The sequence below is a fragment of the Peromyscus maniculatus genome, chromosome 10 (genome assembly GCF_049852395.1).
Source record: "Peromyscus maniculatus bairdii isolate BWxNUB_F1_BW_parent chromosome 10, HU_Pman_BW_mat_3.1, whole genome shotgun sequence".
NCBI lineage: Eukaryota > Metazoa > Chordata > Mammalia > Rodentia > Cricetidae > Peromyscus > Peromyscus maniculatus.
In genome coordinates this window covers 97503608-97522400 of record NC_134861.1, presented here as the reverse complement: position 1 = coordinate 97522400, position 18793 = coordinate 97503608, and the positions used below count along the sequence as shown (strand labels likewise).

Here is an 18793-nt window from a genome sequence, read left to right as displayed (position 1 = left end):
AAGATGAAGTTTCAGTTCTGAATCTTAATGCCCCATATACAAGGTCACCCACATATATAAAAGAAACATCACTAAAGCTTAAATTATACATCAAACCCCACACACTAATAGTGGGAGACTTCAACACCCCACTCTCACCAATAGACTGGTCTGCCAGTGTGGAGGCCAAAACTACTACTCTGGGTCAGATAATCTGAGCTTCCTTTATCCAGAATGGCAGCATAAGGGGATGATTTAATCCCAGATGTGGCTACCAGGTGTTTGGAAGCATCTATACTTGACTGTACAGTGTGCTTTGATCTTGCAAGGGGAAGGTCTTTTGCCTCTCCCCTTGGCATGTTATAAAAAGCCTTTTGAATAAACAGAAAAGGCAACTGGATACTGATCCAGGTCCTCCTGAAGCTATCTCGTGTTTCTGTCTTTTTTTTCATTGTTGAGGTTTCTCTTTCTATCTGATATTTTCTTACCCCACTCTCCTCCTCTTAAGAACTCTAGAATAGGTGGGGAAAGGTGGGAGCTGGACTCCTACAGACTCCCACATGCCAGACAGAAACTTAACAGAGAAATAAAGGAACTAACAGATATTATGACTCAAATGGACTTAATAGATATCTACAGAATATCCCACACTAACACAAAAGAATATACGTTCTTCTCAGCACCCCGTGGAACCTTTTCTAAAATTGACTACATACTCAGTCACAAAGCCGATCTCAACAGATACAAAAAAATTCGAATAACCTCCTATATTTTATCAGACTACCATGGCTTAAAGTTAGAATTCAACAACAACAGAAATTACAGAAAGCCTACAATCTCATTGGAATTGATTAATGCTCAACCGAATCACCACTGGGTCAAGGAAGAAATAAACAAAGAAATTAAAGATTTCCAAGAGTTCAATGAAAATGAATTTACAACATACCCAAACTTACAGGACATATGAAAGCAGTGCTAAGTGGAAAATTCATAGCTCTAAATGCCTACATAAATGCTGTGGGTTGTTCTGTATGTCCTGTGGGAACCCGTTCTCAGGTTCCTCGTGGCTTTACCCAGCATGTCTGCATAGAGGATGATTAGGACCACGGGCCTGAGTGCAGGTGTCTGAGATTGTCTGCACTTGGCTGTGCTGGGGAATGGTCTGTATGGCAAATGTGTTGCTCTGATTGGTCAATAAACCAAACCTGATTGGCCGTGGCTAGGCAGGAAGTATAGGCAGGACTAACAGAGAGGAGAATAAAAGAACAGGAAGGCAGGAGTCATTGCCAGCCGCCCACCAGGACAAGCATCATGTGAAAATGCCGGTAAGCCATGACCCACATGGCAAGGTATAGATTTGTGGAAATGGATTAATTTAAGCTATGGGAACAGTTAGCAAGAAGCCTGCCACGGCCATACAGTTTGTAACCAATAGAAGCCTCTGTGTTTACTTGGTTGGGTCTGAGCGGCTGTGGGACTGGCGGGTGACAAAGATTTGTCCTGACTGTGGGCAAGGCAGGAAAACTCTAGCTATAAACAGATAAAAAACCAAAGTCACCCACCATTACTATATCCAACTGCATTTGTCTAGTAAGGTTTGATTTATGGAGTCTGCTATACTGATTTTACACTAAAATACATATATGTGTTTTACATATACATTTATAGTTGTTTGTGGTGGATTGCTTCAATTATTAAAATGTAATTATCTTTATTTTTCCAAACTTTGGTTGGATATCTGCTTTGTCAGGTAGGAGTATAGCTTTTGGAGACTGTTTGTTTAAAATCCATTTTCCATCCAGTTGTAGCTAGAGTTTTCCTGCCTTGCCCATAGTCAGGACAAATCTTTGTCACCCGCCAGTCCCACAGCCGCTCAGACCCAACCAAGTAAACACAGAGACTTATATTGCTTACAAACTGCATGGCCGTGGCAGGCTTCTTGCTAATTGTTCTTACATCTTAAATTAATCCATTTCCATAAATCTATACCTTGGCACGTGGCTCATGGCTTACCGGCATCTTTACATGCTGCTTGTCATGGCGGCGGCTGGCAATGACTCCTTCTGCCTTCCTGTTCTTTCTTTTCTCCTCTCTGTTAGTCCCGCCTATACTTCCTGCCTAGCCACTGGCCAATCAGTGTTTTATTTATTGACCAATCAGAGCAATTTGACATACAGACCATCCCACAGCAGTAAACTGACAAGATCTTGTTTTTAAAATGTTATAAACAAAGCCAAGCACGGTGACATATACCTGTAATACCTACACTTGAGACATGAGACAGAAAGAGCACACATTCAAACCTAGTCTGGCTGAGCAAACTCTATATAAAAAAAATACAAGAACAATATGAGAAACAATAAGTACATTTACTTTTTAACAGAAATTTCTGCTGTGACAATATCACATCAATGTTCTTTTATTAATTAAATAAAAAATTCTCAGCACTAACTTACAGCAATTGCTATGAATTAATTTTAGGATAGTTGATTAACATAAAAAGTTATATTCTAATGAAACTCATGGTTGTGTTTTAATGAAATCAGTTAGACAAAAACCTGTGTCTCTAAAAGATTCATATACCATCATGGCCATCTTCCTCTATGTCTAATAATATAGCAGAGAAACCTCCATTAATCATGTCCAGGAAGAAGTCTGCAGGGTTGTCATGGGAATCATATATGTAACCTACAAAGAAGGCAGGCCAAGAACACAAACCTGAGTACCCTCTTTCAGAGAGTGGGATAGGGAGGGGAGACAAAATATAAGAACTTCTTCATTTTCTTGAATGTCCCCACTAATTTATTTTTCCTATTATATATACATTCACAATGTTTCAGCAATCTCTGCTTCACATCCTATTGTATACATATGTGTGTTTATGTTGATGGTATACATACATATATACATAAACATATACAATACAGAGACATAGACAGAGTAGACATAGCCTAGACATAGACAAAGACAACTAGACAGATACATAGACTAAACATAGGAATAGACTAGACACAGATATGGTCATAGACAAATCTAGACATGGACACAGAATAGACCTAGACTAGAAATAGATATGACATGGGCATAGGCTATACATAGACATAGACATGAAATAGACATAGGCTGGACATAAACATAGATATGTGAACTCTTCCTGTGAAAGACTCATTTGAAGTTGGCTTAAATTTTTCTTGGACTCCATAGACTCAAAAATGTTTGGACATTTTTAAATGACTAAGATTATTAATCAAAAAACAAAGAAAGATTATTGTACAGCAAATATTTAAACCTATATTTGTAGTCAAAGAGAATCTTCCATAACTATATTCATATTTCACTAAGATGAAGCTGACAGCATGAACCATTACAAAATATGTCATCATCCAATCTGACTCTGAACAAACCAGGTACATGAAAAACATGAGTCCACAGAAGGCAGACTAAAGCCACTCTATCCCCAAGCATTGCCTAAACCTGAAATGAAAAATTACTACTAAGTTAGTAACATCTCCACAGCTCCTCAGAGTCAGATCACACTAGGGGAAAACTAAAAACACCATGTGTTAAGTGAGCAAGAACAGGATGATGCTGGGCTTTCCAAAGCTGTTCCAGTGACAGATAACTGGGCTTGAGGACAGCATGTTAATTAAGAGAGTCACCACAACTGGGATGCAGAACAAGAGGCTCAGGAAAAATACTGTAACCCAGGCGTGATACAGGACAGCAGAAAGAAAAGAGAGCTGAACAACAAGACCGTGCTGCACAGCTAACAGAATCCTGTCACCAAATTAACCAAGGTATTTAAAATGGAGAAACCCACACACAGTAAGTCTGCACCAGGGTCAAGCAGTACTCCTCAGAAGCCCTGTTTTCTTCCTAGATCCCAAGAATGAAGGAGCTCTCACAGCAAAAGCCAGCCATACCTGCCGATGTGAAGTACTCCAGTGCCTTTTATGCAGGGCCATGATACATGACTTTTCCTGAAGCCACTAAGGTGAAGCTATCAAAAGTTCTGAAGATAGAGTACTGGGGCTGATTAACAGAAAAGATGATTGTCTGTCCCCTCATAGACATCCTATGTTCACAGAGGGAAAAGTCACTGGACAGCAGAACCTTGAGTTTCTCAACAAAGTATGTTATTCCTGAATTTATATTCTTTGTTCCCATTTCAGCTTGAATTTTCCTTAAAAACAATTCATCCCTCTTATATTATGTACCCAATAGAGAAACAAAGCTCCAAACTTTTATTTCAAATATTAGGACTTCCAAAGTGTGGAATGTCAGTAGTCCAGGGTCCACTTGCGTGTTACTATGTAGATCTGTGGGCAGTCTTCTCAGACACTGAATAGGAATGTGTGGGAATCAATGCATAGATTCCATATCATGAATAGGCATTCCAGGTGTTGGGCAGGTTCACTCAAGCTTGAGACGAATGACAGAGCAAACATTACAACTATGATTGAATGCACAATTCCCTTCAATCATTTACACGTTCAGTTTCTTCAGGAACTGGTTTTCTTTGTTCTGATACTGCGATTCACATTACTAACCACTTGTTCTCCTTGCTAAACACTTCCGCAATAACCTCATCTCAATTTTCACAATATTGGCATAAGACAATTCTAATATAATTTCCCCCTTTCTGTTAATAAGACTTTAAATGTTCAGCAACAAGCCAAGGGGTCACAGTTAGTGAGGGGCAAAGCTGGGATTTAATCATTGGTTTAATTCCATGATAGGAAAAAATAAGCTGAACTACCATTTCAGGGAATCATATCTTCTGTTAGGAGAACCAATAACCAAAAACAGTGTTTCAAACTCTTTGAAAATATGTTTATAAAAGCTGGGTATGGTGGCAAATATGTCCTGGACTGACCAGCTCATCTACCACCCAGGCACACATACATCCAGGGCTTTGAGTTTGCCCAACCCATCATCTACCCCATCTGTGACCTGCTGTAGCACATGTAGGGAATAGTGATCCTGCAGATCCATAGCTGCAGGATCTCCATGACATAGGGTAGCAGCAAAATATCCCAGAGCAGTTTCAGTGAGGGTCCTGCATTGACAGTTTACCAGGAGCCAGAGGCCTTGAACCTCACCAACAACTCATTATACAATGACCATTTGCAACTAAAGCTGTTTGGATACAAGGGTCTGCTCCATGATGTGCTGCAGCTCCCAGTGCCACTAATACAAATGAAGAGGTGATGGGGGGTGGGAAAGACAGGAGTGAAGTGTTTGTTTTCCTTTTGCTCTGTTGTTTTTATTGCTGCTGTCTTGCTTTTATATTGTCTTGTTTCTTTAATTTTTTTTTAACTAGGAGAACTCATCATTTATATTTTCCTTTCAAACACTGAAAAATATTAACTATTTCTCTTAAAAATGATCTCGTAGAGCTGCTTACAAAAACAAAAAGCTATGAAAGCACACAGGAGACCAGTTGAGAAGAGAGGGACCAGGAGAAGCAAGAGGGGATGGAGGGTGAAAGGGGTCAATTCAGACACACACACACACACACACACACACACACACACACACACACACACATATGCCATAATAAACCTGTTATTGCATATAATTAACATGTGCTTGTAGATGGAGGGCTTTTCTCCAGACTCCACCAAGCCCTGCAGTCCCACAATCCACATATAAAATAATCACTCAGACGCTTATATTATTTATAAACTGTATGGCCATGGCAGGCTTCTTGCTAACTGTTCTTTTATCTTAAATTAACCCATTCCTATAAATCTATACCTTGCCACATGGCTGGTGGCTTACCGGCATCTTTACATGCTGCTTGTACTGGCGGTGGCTACAGTGTCTCTCCCTCTTCTTCCTGTTTTCCCAATTCTCCTCTCTCTTTGTCCCGCCTATACTTCCTGCCTGGTCACTGGCCATCAGTGTTTTATCTATATAGAGTGATATCCACAGCACTTCCCCTTTTCTTTTTTTTTTTTTTAAAAAAAGGGAGGTTTTAACTTTAACATGGTAAAAATTACATATAACAAAACAATTATCGAGCAAGAATTACAGTTACAATATTAAAGAAGATGTCCTATCTATCTTACATTTGTGAGTTTAAGGTTTTATATCTAACTTATCTTTTATCATAACTGAGGAAATTACAACTATCTAGTCTTTAACCACATCAAAGACCTGAGAAGGAACATAATGGTACCTGAGAAATGGTAGATGGATACAAGCAACTTTCGGGAATCTTGCAAGAGTGGACCAAGATAGCTGGCAGCCTGGACAGTCACCTAATGTTTCTCAGCATTGTTGGTGCATTCAAATTGGCTACAGGCCTAGAGTATCTGACATACCATTTTCAGAAGCAGGAATTCTGAAAGACCATCTTACCCTGTCTTGGCAGAGTACACTGGTCGCTTTCCTTGTGTCCTGCTTGTCCAGAAAGGACAGCATTGCATTTGTACTGTTAGCCATCAAGGCAAGGGCAGTTCTTTGCCCAGTAGGCCATTTTGTGCCAAAAAGACAAACTTCCAAATGGAAATGTCTTAGAAGCCCAACATTCTCTCGGGATCAATTGGTGCAGCCAGGAGCAATTGTGTCTCACGTCAACAGAATTTTAAGTTATTTAAATGTCATATTCTCTAGGTCTATGAAGTGTTTGAAGATTACCTATCTATCTGGAATATATTTATGTATACCTAGAAGACTTAACTAACATGGCTACAGATATGATTATCATAGATGACTAATTATTAATCTATTTTTAATTATCCATTACAATTTTAAATGAGTTAAACATAATACCTCAAACAAGAATAGAAATATATATATAGCATAACAAAAATAATTTCAAGTTTGTTTCAATAAACTAAAATTTATACCAATGTAAAACATTTTAAACATAAACTAAAATCTATACCAATGTAAAACATTTTAAACAAGTTGTTCTTTAAAAGTAGGTTGATTAATCTATCCTTTTATCTTATCATCTCTATATCCTCCTATATATCTATATCATATCCCCTTTTCTTTTTTAGAAAGAGATCACATTTATAATCAACCTATTTTAAATAAAAATATTGGGTTTTCTCTGTCCCACACCAGAGGGCTCTTCTGATTTGGGACACAAGAATCTCTTAACCATTTTTTTTTAAAGCAATATGTCTGGGTTTAGAGGGGGAGTGAGCCAATTCCACCTCTAAAGCCAGCTTGGTATATTTGGGAATTTGGGCGTAGCATCTCTTACTACTTCCTGCTGGAGGGGGGCGCTGTATCTTATGGGGACGCAAAGAAAACTTTAGGCCTATGGGGTAGTCCGTGAGGCTGTATTGTGTGAACCAGTTGCCTTGAAACCGCTCTGGATGTTGGATCATCTGGGCCATGGTGTCATCGGAGACCTTTCAGGGGGTCTTGGCTGGTGAAACCTGATGTATCTTAATCTGGAACAAATCCACAGCCTCTGGCTTTCTGTGGAAACAAAAGCAGAACCTCTTTTCCAAAGCAACATATCCTTAAATCCAAATTTTGAAGTCAAGGTACCTTTAAAATATACATTTTGGCATAACTCAACAGCTTTTGCAATCAAATGTTTTTCTTTAGTTACAAATAACAAAGAGAAGATAATCCAGATTCTCTGTGTGGTAGCCATCTTTACGTGGCTTTTTTTTTTTTTTTTTTTTTTTTGGTTTTTCGAGACAGGGTTTCTCTGTGTAGCTTTGCGCCTTTCCTGGAGCTCACTTGGTAGCCCAGGCTGGCCTCGAACTCACAGAGATCCGCCTGGCTCTGCCTCCCGAGTGCTGGGATTAAAGGCGTGCGCCACCACCGCCCGGCACGTGGCTTATTTTTTATATTACCTTGAGCCTATTGTTTTAAACTGCAGCATTCTAAGACTGAAACGGTGCTGTGGCTGCTGGTTCTGCCCACTTCAGCTTCCCAACATGGAGGTGGTATGGTGGTACGTTTTGTGCCGGCTCTGGGAGTCATCAAGTCTCAGAGATAGTGGGTCTAAGCTTTTATCAAAGCAGTGTGTAGCCCAGAAACCTCTTTTTTTAAAATTTTTTTTAAATAATAGTAAAGACTAAATCTACCACACAGCTTAATGTGCCGCTGGCAGACACCTCATTTCCGACATACTGCTGGTCAAACGCACACACCAGTAACCCGCCAGTGTTCAAAGCCACGTTTTGCGGTGTCTAGCTGCCCGTATGAGACAAGAAGCAGGAACCTGGTTTTGGCTCTGTTTAGAATTGGTTATTAAATATTCTCAGGTTTAAGGTGGAAACTCAAGCCGTGCGCACGCTGGTAGGATTTGCTGAAGGAGGCAGAAATGGCGGAGATGGTGGAAATTGGAGCTAGCACTCCCCTGCCTCTTTCGCTGGTCTGGGGCTAAGCTAGGGAATTGAGATCGGACTAGCTGCACCCTTTTTCGGGAATGGAACCATGTAGGTGTTCCCTGGTTATATGGAACTTTGCAGGCAGGTTTAGGTACCCGCCAGCTAGGGAGGAGAGGGCGCTAGCTGCCCAGGCCTTTGGAGTTTGCCCCACGTTGGGCGCCAGATATTGGAGAAATTATTTTGGCCACTCCACATAGTTAAAAGGATATTTATTTAATGGCATAACTCACAAATTAAGTGAAAGGTAGGTCGCAGGGTCTGGGGAAGGTGTATCGCAGTCCATCGGTGTTCTCCGGAGCTCTGCACAGTTCAGCGTCCCTGCACAGAGAGACTACACAGAGAGAGCGCTGGCCCATCCAGCTCTCGGGTCTCTAGGCACCTCCCCTCGCCCCGCCTCGTAGGTGTGACAATTGCCAGAGTCTCAATGGGGGTTGGAACTTCCAGATCCAAGCTGGAATGGCTACCCACTACATGTGCTAATAAAAAATTTTAAAAGGTTAGGACTTGGGGAGATGGCTAGTAGGGAAAGTGAGAACTTGAGTTCAAAACCCCAGCACACATGCAAAAAGCCGGGCATATTTGAATGTGTTTATAATCCCAGGGATCCTATGGAAGGATGGGCGATGGAGACAGGGGAATCCCTGGATGCTTCTGCCCCAGTGTCCTGGAACGCTAAGATTAAAAAAATGTGTGCCACCATTTTCTGGCCTCTATTTCTAGTGGCTGTTCTGTTCTCTGACCCCATATAAGTTTATTAGGGTGCGGGGAACACAATATCACCACAGGAGTGTATCAGATGGCTGGGGACGGCTTTCCTGTCACTTTCCAAAGTGCATTCTTCCTACCACCACATGTGCGCGTGGGCTTGCATGTGCATGTGTGAACATCATCCTGTGGTAGTGGAGGGCAGGTACTTGTGCTAATGTGTAGGGAGCCGCCATTCTAAGATGGCGCTGGCTTCCTGGTAGCCTAGCTGTAAACAACTCCATATTTGGCTATGCTCTCGGGACTATGTGTCCTGTGACCTGTGCATGCGTGGGTATGGTAATCGACCTTATGTCCTCAGCCTATCCCGTGGCTCCCCGTGCTAGCATTCTGGCGGGACCCAATCATAGTACGGCACGTTTGCCTGATTCCCTATATAAGCAGCTGCAATTTAGTCCTCGGGGCTCCTTACCTCCCGCTCTCCCTTAACCAAGAGGCGCTCCAATAAAGTGTGTTCTGAGAAGAATCCTTGAGTGGTGGTCGTTCTTCCTCACTGGCCGAGGAGCGCGCCGCACTAATGCATGCATATGGAGGGGATAGCATTGGCCCTCAGCTTCCACCTTGTCTGAAACAGGGTCTCTTCTTTGCTGGTGAAGACTCCAGGGCACTGTTTCTTTAATTTCTAATTAATATTTTTATTTCTTTTAAAATTTTTCTTTAGGGGATGCTATGAGGGTGAAGTGTGGATATGGGGAGACAGACTGGGAGTTGGGTGGGATTGGGGTGCAGATGTGAAATTCCCAAAGAATTGTTTTCTTTTTAAAGCTGGGTATGGTGGCGTATCAGTAATGTCCCAGCACTTGGGAGGATCAGGAGTTCAAGGCCCACCTAGGCTACAGAAACCCTGTTTTATTAAGACAAACAGAACAAACAAAAGAAAGTGAGTGAGTAAAAGAGTGAGGGAGAGAGAGGGGGAGGAGGGAAGGAGAGAGAGAAAGAAAAAGAGAGAGTGAGAGAGCTAGGAACAGTAGTGAACACCTTGAACAACAGGACAACAGGTTGATAGAGACGAGATGAGGCAGAATAATTATGCAATATCTGACACTTTTCCCACACAGACTATTCATGAATCACAAAGGAAAAACTATAATTTCATATAATATAACCAAACCACCAACATGATGAGATGACCAAGATTCAAACCAGGCAAGCAAGATGTATCAGTCAATCAGTCAGTAAAGACACTTGATGCGAACTCTAAAGACCTGAGTTTCATCTCCAGAACCCAGTTGGTGGAAGGAGAAAAACAAAGCCCTTGAGTTTTCCTAGGACCTCTACATGCTAGACACACACACACACACACACACACACAGAGACACACACACACACACAGACACACACAAGATAGATAAATAGATCATAGATAGATAGATAGATAGATAGATAGATAGATAGATAGATAGATAGATAAATAGATAGATAGATAGATACTTAGAAGTCTATAGAATGAGGTCTAAGACAGTCTTGGAAGATACACAGAGAAAACCTGTCTTAAAAAAACAAGAAAATGAGAGAGAGAGAGAGAGAGAGAGAGAGAGAGAGAGAGAGAGAGAGAGAGAGAGAGCTGTTATCTAGAACATCAACCCACCAGACATATGGAGGATTAAACAAATCCCTAAGGCATACTGGAATTATTGCCTTTTGAATGAATTGGCTGCTTTCTTACTGCAGATTTCTTGTGTGAAGGCATAGCTCCTTCCCTCCTATTACAACTTTGAGATTTCTTCTCATAGTTTATCAGTGTATTGATCACTTATTGGGCACAATTTCCCCTATGCACTGATATATTGGATGACTTCCCCCAGTAATGTGTGAATGTAAGTCATACATACAGTCAAACCTTTGTTCCCTTTCCCAGTATAAACTTAGAAGTCTGCTTTCCTGCAATTATCTTTATTTGCAGACAGTTGGTCAGTGTTAGTATCAGGCAAAAGGATCTCATGTGAGACATTCACAGATGCCCAAGGTCATGGATTATAACATGTTTGAAATTGTTGATTCACAGACCTTAGACAGATAGGCAACAAGCATGCCCTGAACTTACCCCACCAGTAGATAGGAAAGCGCTGCACTAATCTTAAACAAGTTCTTAACGCCTTACACTTACTTTTACTTAGGTTTATTGATTAGCTTATTATCTAGCCACACTTAGGAATGTAGTAATACACTCGAATTTCCCTCTTCCCTTCCTCGACTTCCCTATTGATTTAAGACCTCTCTCCCTTTCATTTGACCCCATTCCCTTTAAGTGTTCACTGAAGCTTTTACAAGTCACTCCCACCTGAGTCATAAAGAAACCTGACAGTCACTGCCTGGTACATTTCTCATTGGCCTTTAAGATCCTGAAAGAATTCAAGCCTTGGACCTTAATTTGGCCAGAGAATTGCTGATTGTATGTGCATATAAACTGAAAACTTTGGAGAAGTCACATAAAGAGGAAGGAGACACCATCCACAACTCAGTGAGACAGGCCTCAGCAGACACATCAAACATGCTCTGCCTCAGAAAATTAGTTTTCTGTCTTGTCAGCCCTCTATTCAGATCTCACCCACTCACACCCAGCTCACTTGACACTTGCTTGATGGTTATGAGGACATTTATGTAAAGCAGTGCTCCACCTTCACCACAGCCATCTTTCCCTATGCTCTTGTCTCATTGTCTTGATGTGTGTTCCTTGTTAATTGAATTTCCCTCTAATAAACAAGGAAGAAATTCTGATGCTTACTTCTGAATCTCCTGCACCAAAAATACACACAAGTGACCAGGTATTAAGTGAATAAAACTTTATGTTCCTTCAGCACTTACCTTCTCAGGACCGAGATGACATCTGTTGTAGTTACCAAGTCTAAGCCAGTGGTGGGATCATCCAAGAACAGAATGGGATGCTCGGTGACCAGCTCCATTGCTATACTGGTCCTTTTCTCCAGCTCTTTAGATCTAGGCTAGAGTATCAATGGCCATCATTATCAACAATAATACTCACAGTCATTGTCATTTGGTGAACTAGATTGTTCCAGCAATAAAAGATTTTGTTATGTCTTTATCCTGAAGAGCAAAGTATGGACAACTGGGAGAAGAAGGACATTTCTCTTTCCCAAGTGAGTAGAAAGAGGCTCAGGTCAGACTTGACATGAAGTCCGTGCTAATGACAGTTACTGTTTGTTCTTTATCAAGTCACATGTTCTAGGGTAATGAGTTATCACACTCCAAGTCTGGCAGAGTGAGATATCTGTCTAAAGAAGGAGGAAGATGGGACAAGAGAAGATAAAGTATCTCTAGTAATTTAGTTATCATTTAACACCCTCCCAACACACACCTATAACACAGGCAATCTACACAACATACACAAAACACATCACACACACTCTATACAACATACACACAAATAAACACACACTACACAACATACACAGAACACAACATATTGATACAGAGGCACAAACACACACACATACACACACACACACACACACACACACACACACACACAATGCTTTTTGTCAAAAATTCCACACTGCCTTTTTAGGACCTTTTTAACTCCCTTACAACTTTGCAAATTGACATTATTTACACTTTACAGCATAACAGGACTCATGACTCATCCTTGTAGGGAAATCCAAAAGGTGGTATAGTCTACAGATCAAACTGACACAGTCTTTTTCTAGTCAATGTCATTGTGTAAGGTGAGAGAGAATAGCAAGATTCATGGGGAGACATAAATAGGGAACAATTCTCCCCAAAGATGATAACTAAAACCATGATTAAGCCCTACTGACAACATATAACAAAGGATGTCTGGGGATGAGTGTGGTCATGACAAGGCTGAGGTAATAAAGGAATTATTCATTTTGATAGTTAAGAATGGAGTTTATAGGTAAGCATAAACATAAATATAGGTTTATATTTATGGATGAAAAGTAATTAAGTACTCAGGAGTAAGATCCTCCCTAATGTTCTTTTAAAATGCTGCAGTGAGAAACAGCTTTAGTGAGTATGATGTTATAAACACTCATGGGCCCAGGAGGCTGGTGTTAGCAGTTTGCTATTGTGCTGGCTATATATCAGTCAAACTTTCACAGTAACCATCTATTGCCACTACATTTATTAAATAAAAATCTTATAAAAGGCTGAAGAGAAGTCTTTGCAGGGAAAAATCACTTGTCACATAAACCTGAAGCCTGCATTCAATCCCTAGAACTCGCATATAAAAGCTGTGTGTGGTGGCATGCATCTGTAATTCCATCAAGATGTATTTACAGTGAGCTAGCAGGTGGATCAGAAACATCAGGCATGAGTGTAGGGCATCAGTAGAACAAGCCAGACCCTGACTTACAAACAAGGTGGAGGAGAAAATGGACTCTTGACAAAGTTGTCCTATGACTTCTATGTGTGTGTTATGGCATTCAGGCAGACACACACACACACACACACCTTTTTTTTGAAAGCTATCATTAAAAATTATATTAAGATTCTTACATTCTATTGCATTTCATGACTTTCAAGAAGTTAATAAATATCTTCCTATGTTGTCCCTAAAAAAACAAGGAACGTGGGGAAATAACCAATTATTATTAAAAACAAAACTAAAATAATATACCTTACTGTAAACATAAAATATGTAAATAAACATAGTCAAAGCGAACAAAATTCCATCACTCAGGAAAAAAGAAAGCATGGTGAATGTCAACTTTTCTATTATTCTTCCCAACAAGACCAACAACATCTCATAAAAGACTGTAGAGAAGCATTGTGGGAATCAACAGCCTGTACCTTCCTATTCCTTACTGCCTCTAAGGAGGAGCCTCCATAGGAGTTAATCCATGAAAATCATTTCCTGGGGAGCCCATTTTCATCAGTACCACCAAATGTCTGCTCAGAAGGCATCTATATATAAACTTCTCAATGAATTGATGTCATTGTGAAAGACAGGATGGTTTGGAGGACACAAGAAAAGGAAAGCAATCTTGATATTATAATCCCTAAGCACATAGTAAATGCGCTTAGTCAGGTTTTACAAACAATATAATCATAAAAAATATTTGGGGAATTTGAATGGTTATTACCTGACAAACCGAGCATATCAAGGTTTCTTGTATTTTGATAGTTAAAAATGGAATTACTAAGATAAGCAAATGTTCTTATTTTTCATGGATAAAGAATAGGTATAAAGGGATAGAATACTATATAATATTCTTTTTAATATGTCAGCAAGAAACAAGCAATCTATTACAATAGTCAGCTGTGAAGTTCACCGCTCAACTATTACCTTTCCTGGTCCTGCACAAGTCTCAGCAGGAGATATCACTGGTCCACTCATTGTTACACTTGCCCAAGGCTGTATCTATAAAACCTTACACAGGGTCTGGGAATAAATATTAACAGAAGATAAGGAAATGGGGAGTACGGGCAAAGTGTATCCTAGTTTTATGGCCAGTTGCTAAGATAAAAGGTAAACAAGGAGCAAAAGATTTTATTTTGGCACACAGTTCAAAAGTACAGTCGACCATTGCAGGGAAGTCCAGGCAGGAAGCTGATGCAGCCGGTTACATCCAGTCAAGAGCACAGAGAGGATGAATGCATGCAAGCCTGTCAGTGTTCAACTCACTTTCCCCATTCTCATGACACCCAGGACCCAAACCCAAAGAATGGTGCTGCCTGAGTGGGCTGGGTCTTTCCACATCGCTTAACTCAATCAAGACAGTCACCTACAGAAATGCCCACAAGCCAACTGACTACAATTCCTCATTGAGACTCTCTTCTAGATGATTCCAGTTGGCTCCAGACTGTGTCAAGATGACAGTTAACACTAGCCACCACAGACAGGATGAGATAAAAACACAGAAAGGCTACAGAAAATAACAAGCACTGAACAAGTCAGAAGTAAAGGCTAAAAGAGACCAAGTACAACCCTGGAGGGAATAAATGCAGAGTGACACACAGAGCCAGAGTCCTCAATCCCACGTCATATGTCAGTCCAGAAAACATTCTGAAACAACAAAGAGACAAGTCCTCTGTCAAAGAGACAATAAACAGAAGAAAGCACTTGTCAGATTCTCCATGAGTCAAGAGTTTAAGGCTGAGGAGGAGGAGGCTGATGTGAGGAAACTTGGAAATGGCCATGTGAGGAACACTTTTCCCTCCTGGATCACACTCCATTCCCAGGTTTAACCATTGCTAAGAAGGCTTCCCAGCTCAATCTCCACTTTACATCATGTAACCAGTCACTTACTCATTAATACAGAGAGCAGCCACCTGGACCACACACATGATAGGAAACTGATGACAGAGGGTCATGTTGTCCACACAGGGCTGTCTCTCTGTTTTTCTGTCTCTGTCTATGTCTCTGTCTTGCTCTCTTCTTGGCTCTAAGTCTTTCAAGATTTTTCTTCACATTACCTGGACATTTGCCACTTTATCCAGATGCAGAAGTTCAAGGACCTCATCAATTCGTCTTTTTCTTTCATCTCTCGTTATAGTCATTGGGAGTCGAAGAGCTGCTGAGAACTCTATATTTTCTCTCACAGTCACTGTACGCATCACCACGTCTTTCTTAAGGTTAAATAGTATTTCAATTGAATATAGTTATTACTAAGACAATCATTCCAACAAATGTGATGTAATCCTCATATACACGATACATATTGCAATACTCTACTGAAAAATAAGCTTCCAGTACAAAGTACAGAGCCTGATGCAATCATTTTCACCCCTCATGTCTTCTAAGTAGAGCACAGGGATTTTGGTGACTGATACCTGCAATTATTTTCAGAAGGCATCTTCTATGCAGTAGAGAAAGATTAAGGAATAACAAAATCAGACAACAGTAGTCTTTGTAGAGTTAAATCATAGCTGCAGTTCCTTATGCTGTACCACAGCTGCCAGACTCCAAGACCTCCCCTTCTTCCTAATTAATAACGCCAGCCTCAGGCTAATGAGTCATTAGGAAAAGCTGGAGTAGAGAAAGTTGGGCCTGTATTCTATCATATAATTAATTGGAAACACACAAATCTTCAAATTGAGCAACTACCCATACAGAAGCAAAGGAAATCTAAAATCACAAACCCACAAACACTTACTTGTGGTACATAACTAGAAATACATTTGAAATTAGCAGGTCGAGGTTTCCTATTTATCAAGATATCTCCTGATAAACCACTTGGTTCTTTTTTTGCAGCTAAGACATCCAATAACCTACAACCAGTAATATATATTGTGTAGTTTACTTTGTCTCTTCAGTAAAAAACTATTGCCTTTTAGCAACTCAGAATAAAAATTCTTCATATCAAAAGTTTAACTGAAATCACACACACACACACACACACACACACACACACACACACACACACACACATTTCTGCTCATTGTGTGCTCTAACACAGCCCAGAATTATGAATGCAAGGCGTGATCCACATGACCGTCCCTCCCTGCTGTCTGACCTTGGGACTCAAACTCATAATGAGCTGCTAGATTTTGAGAATTGGGCCTAGTGATGATTTCTTGTTCCCAGAAAACTTTGCTTCATTTTTCTAATTTTAATACTATCTCCCTCACATTAGATAATAATATGACCCAACTCCATATACAATCACTCTATCACTTCCTATCAGTAAAGTGGACCTAGTAAGACTTTCTGTTCTTGATAGAAAATTGAATGTACCATCCTGCACATTATCCACAGCTCATGGGACCAGACTCACACAGATATACTCACACAATACACATATACACTCACAAATATATTTGCACTATATTTAAATAATTCCTATAAATGTGATTTTTCTAGCACAGAAACTGGATACAAAGGGCTCGCATGTGCTTTCCGTTATACTCACCAAGATCTGCTCCCATCTTTAGGTCCCATGATGGCATTGAGGCCGGGTCTCATGATTCCACTGTAAACACAAAATCATACTGGTTAATTTGTCTAGTTAAAAGAAGTTATATTCATTTAGTGTCTACAGTGAACATGCTGTTGAAGTTTGATGAAATTTTATACAGAATATAAGTACAAACTCATAAGATTGAAATATTAATAGAAACCTAATTTCAAAAGATGTCAGTAGCTAGTGGGGACTCATCAGAAAATTGCCTCAGACATCACAAACCCCTTTGTTTACTATTTAAGGACTTGTTTTGTCTTTCAAACACAGTGCACTAAGTTCAGTTTCCTTTAAGCAATTGGCAGGTTCTCATGAAGACTCTGTTACACATATGGGATTTATGTGTCAAGTATACAACAGCTTCTGGGTAATGTTTGATGATCAGCGTCTTCACATAGCCCTGCTTGCTGCCTCCTAAAGCTTGTCACAAGAAACCACAAGAAACCATGTTATTCATGAGATAACAGCAGCAGTGTCATTATTATTAAAATAGAATCAAACTAAAATCAATGCTTCTTAAGAAGAAATCCAAAGATTAGAAAGAAGCACTCAAGAGGACAGGAGAATTTTGCCAAGTTTAACACTCAAAATAAATTAAAACAAAACAAAACACCATTTTAACCAAAATAGAAAAGCTAAATATATACCCACAAAAAGAAGATTTCCTTCTCTGATAAAGAGATTAGCATATGCTCAGTTTAGAATTGGGAGACATTCTTCAGATAGAGGACATTCTTCATTGATGTATAGGTACAGCACAAAAACAAGGTATGTGAGAAAACTGATTGATTCAGAGTAGTGAATATCCAGATTGAAAAGACATATGCTTATAGAAAACTCAGGTATGTTCCTATTTCTTATTTCATATTCAGACAATCCTTTGCCCTGCCCATTTCCCTCTTAGTAAGAAAATGATGGAAGTTCTGGTGAAGGAGCAGAAATGACCGGTGCCCAAGAACAGAGGCCATGGTTGGGGGTGGAGGAAGAGTCTATACAGACTGAGCAGGGAAATCTTGGTGTGTGTGCTCTGTCCTCAGAATTTGGTTGGAAGCATGGCTTCTCCATGTATGGAACAATGTGTGGAATGTTGGTTTTAGCTCTTCTTAGCTCTTAATGAGTTTTGAGCAAATACACGAGGACTCAGACTTTCTTCTGTTGGGACTTCCTCATTGCTTCCATCTCATCACTTGTAACTGACCCAGACAGCCTGTCAGAAACTCTCAGTTCAGTTAGGGAGGGAATGTGGATATAGACACATATATAATTCTTTTATACATTCAAAATTCAAAAAATATATGTATTATATTTTCAATATTTCCTCCTCATACTTTGATTTTAATAGTATATCTTTGATGATGTGTTTTCATCCCTAATTTTATTGAATTAAAATCATTTCTCAGGGTGATTTTGGTGTGTAATATGTCTAAGGGATTGTCAAGCTTGTTTGTGTTTACAAAGAACCAACTTTTAGTGCCATTAATTCAGTAAGTTGTTCTTTTAGTCTCCATCTCATTAATTTCACTGTGATCATGAACCTATCTGTATATATGACAAGGTGAGGCTGGGGATGGTTCATTGGGTGAAGCACTTGCTGTGTAAGGAGGAGGACCTAAGTCAAACATCCAGATTCACATGACCTTGGATGCAGTTGTGGGGACCTGTAACTCCATGCTCTATGGAGAGATGGAGACAGAGACAGGAGAATCCCAGGACTCTTGCAGGCTGCTAGCCTGGCACACTGAGCAGTGAACAGTGAGAGACTCTGTCTGCAACATGGTAGAAGGTGACGACCAGTGCTCA

At 40.1% G+C, this 18793-nt stretch overlaps 1 pseudogene across 1 annotated transcript in view; it reads right to left on the bottom strand.

The window, feature by feature from the left end:
* LOC121826366 (ATP-binding cassette sub-family G member 3-like) overlaps positions 1-18793 on the bottom strand; it is a 129323-nt pseudogene that overhangs the window by 12291 nt on the left and 98239 nt on the right. The window contains exons 3-9 of the transcript XR_013042632.1: positions 16946-17005; positions 16190-16304; positions 15510-15662; positions 11919-12055; positions 3903-4054; positions 2563-2667; positions 2436-2443 (exon numbers count right to left, since the gene is read on the bottom strand). The product of XR_013042632.1 is annotated as an ATP-binding cassette sub-family G member 3-like (transcript). The remainder of the gene's footprint in view (positions 1-2435; positions 2444-2562; positions 2668-3902; positions 4055-11918; positions 12056-15509; positions 15663-16189; positions 16305-16945; positions 17006-18793) is intronic.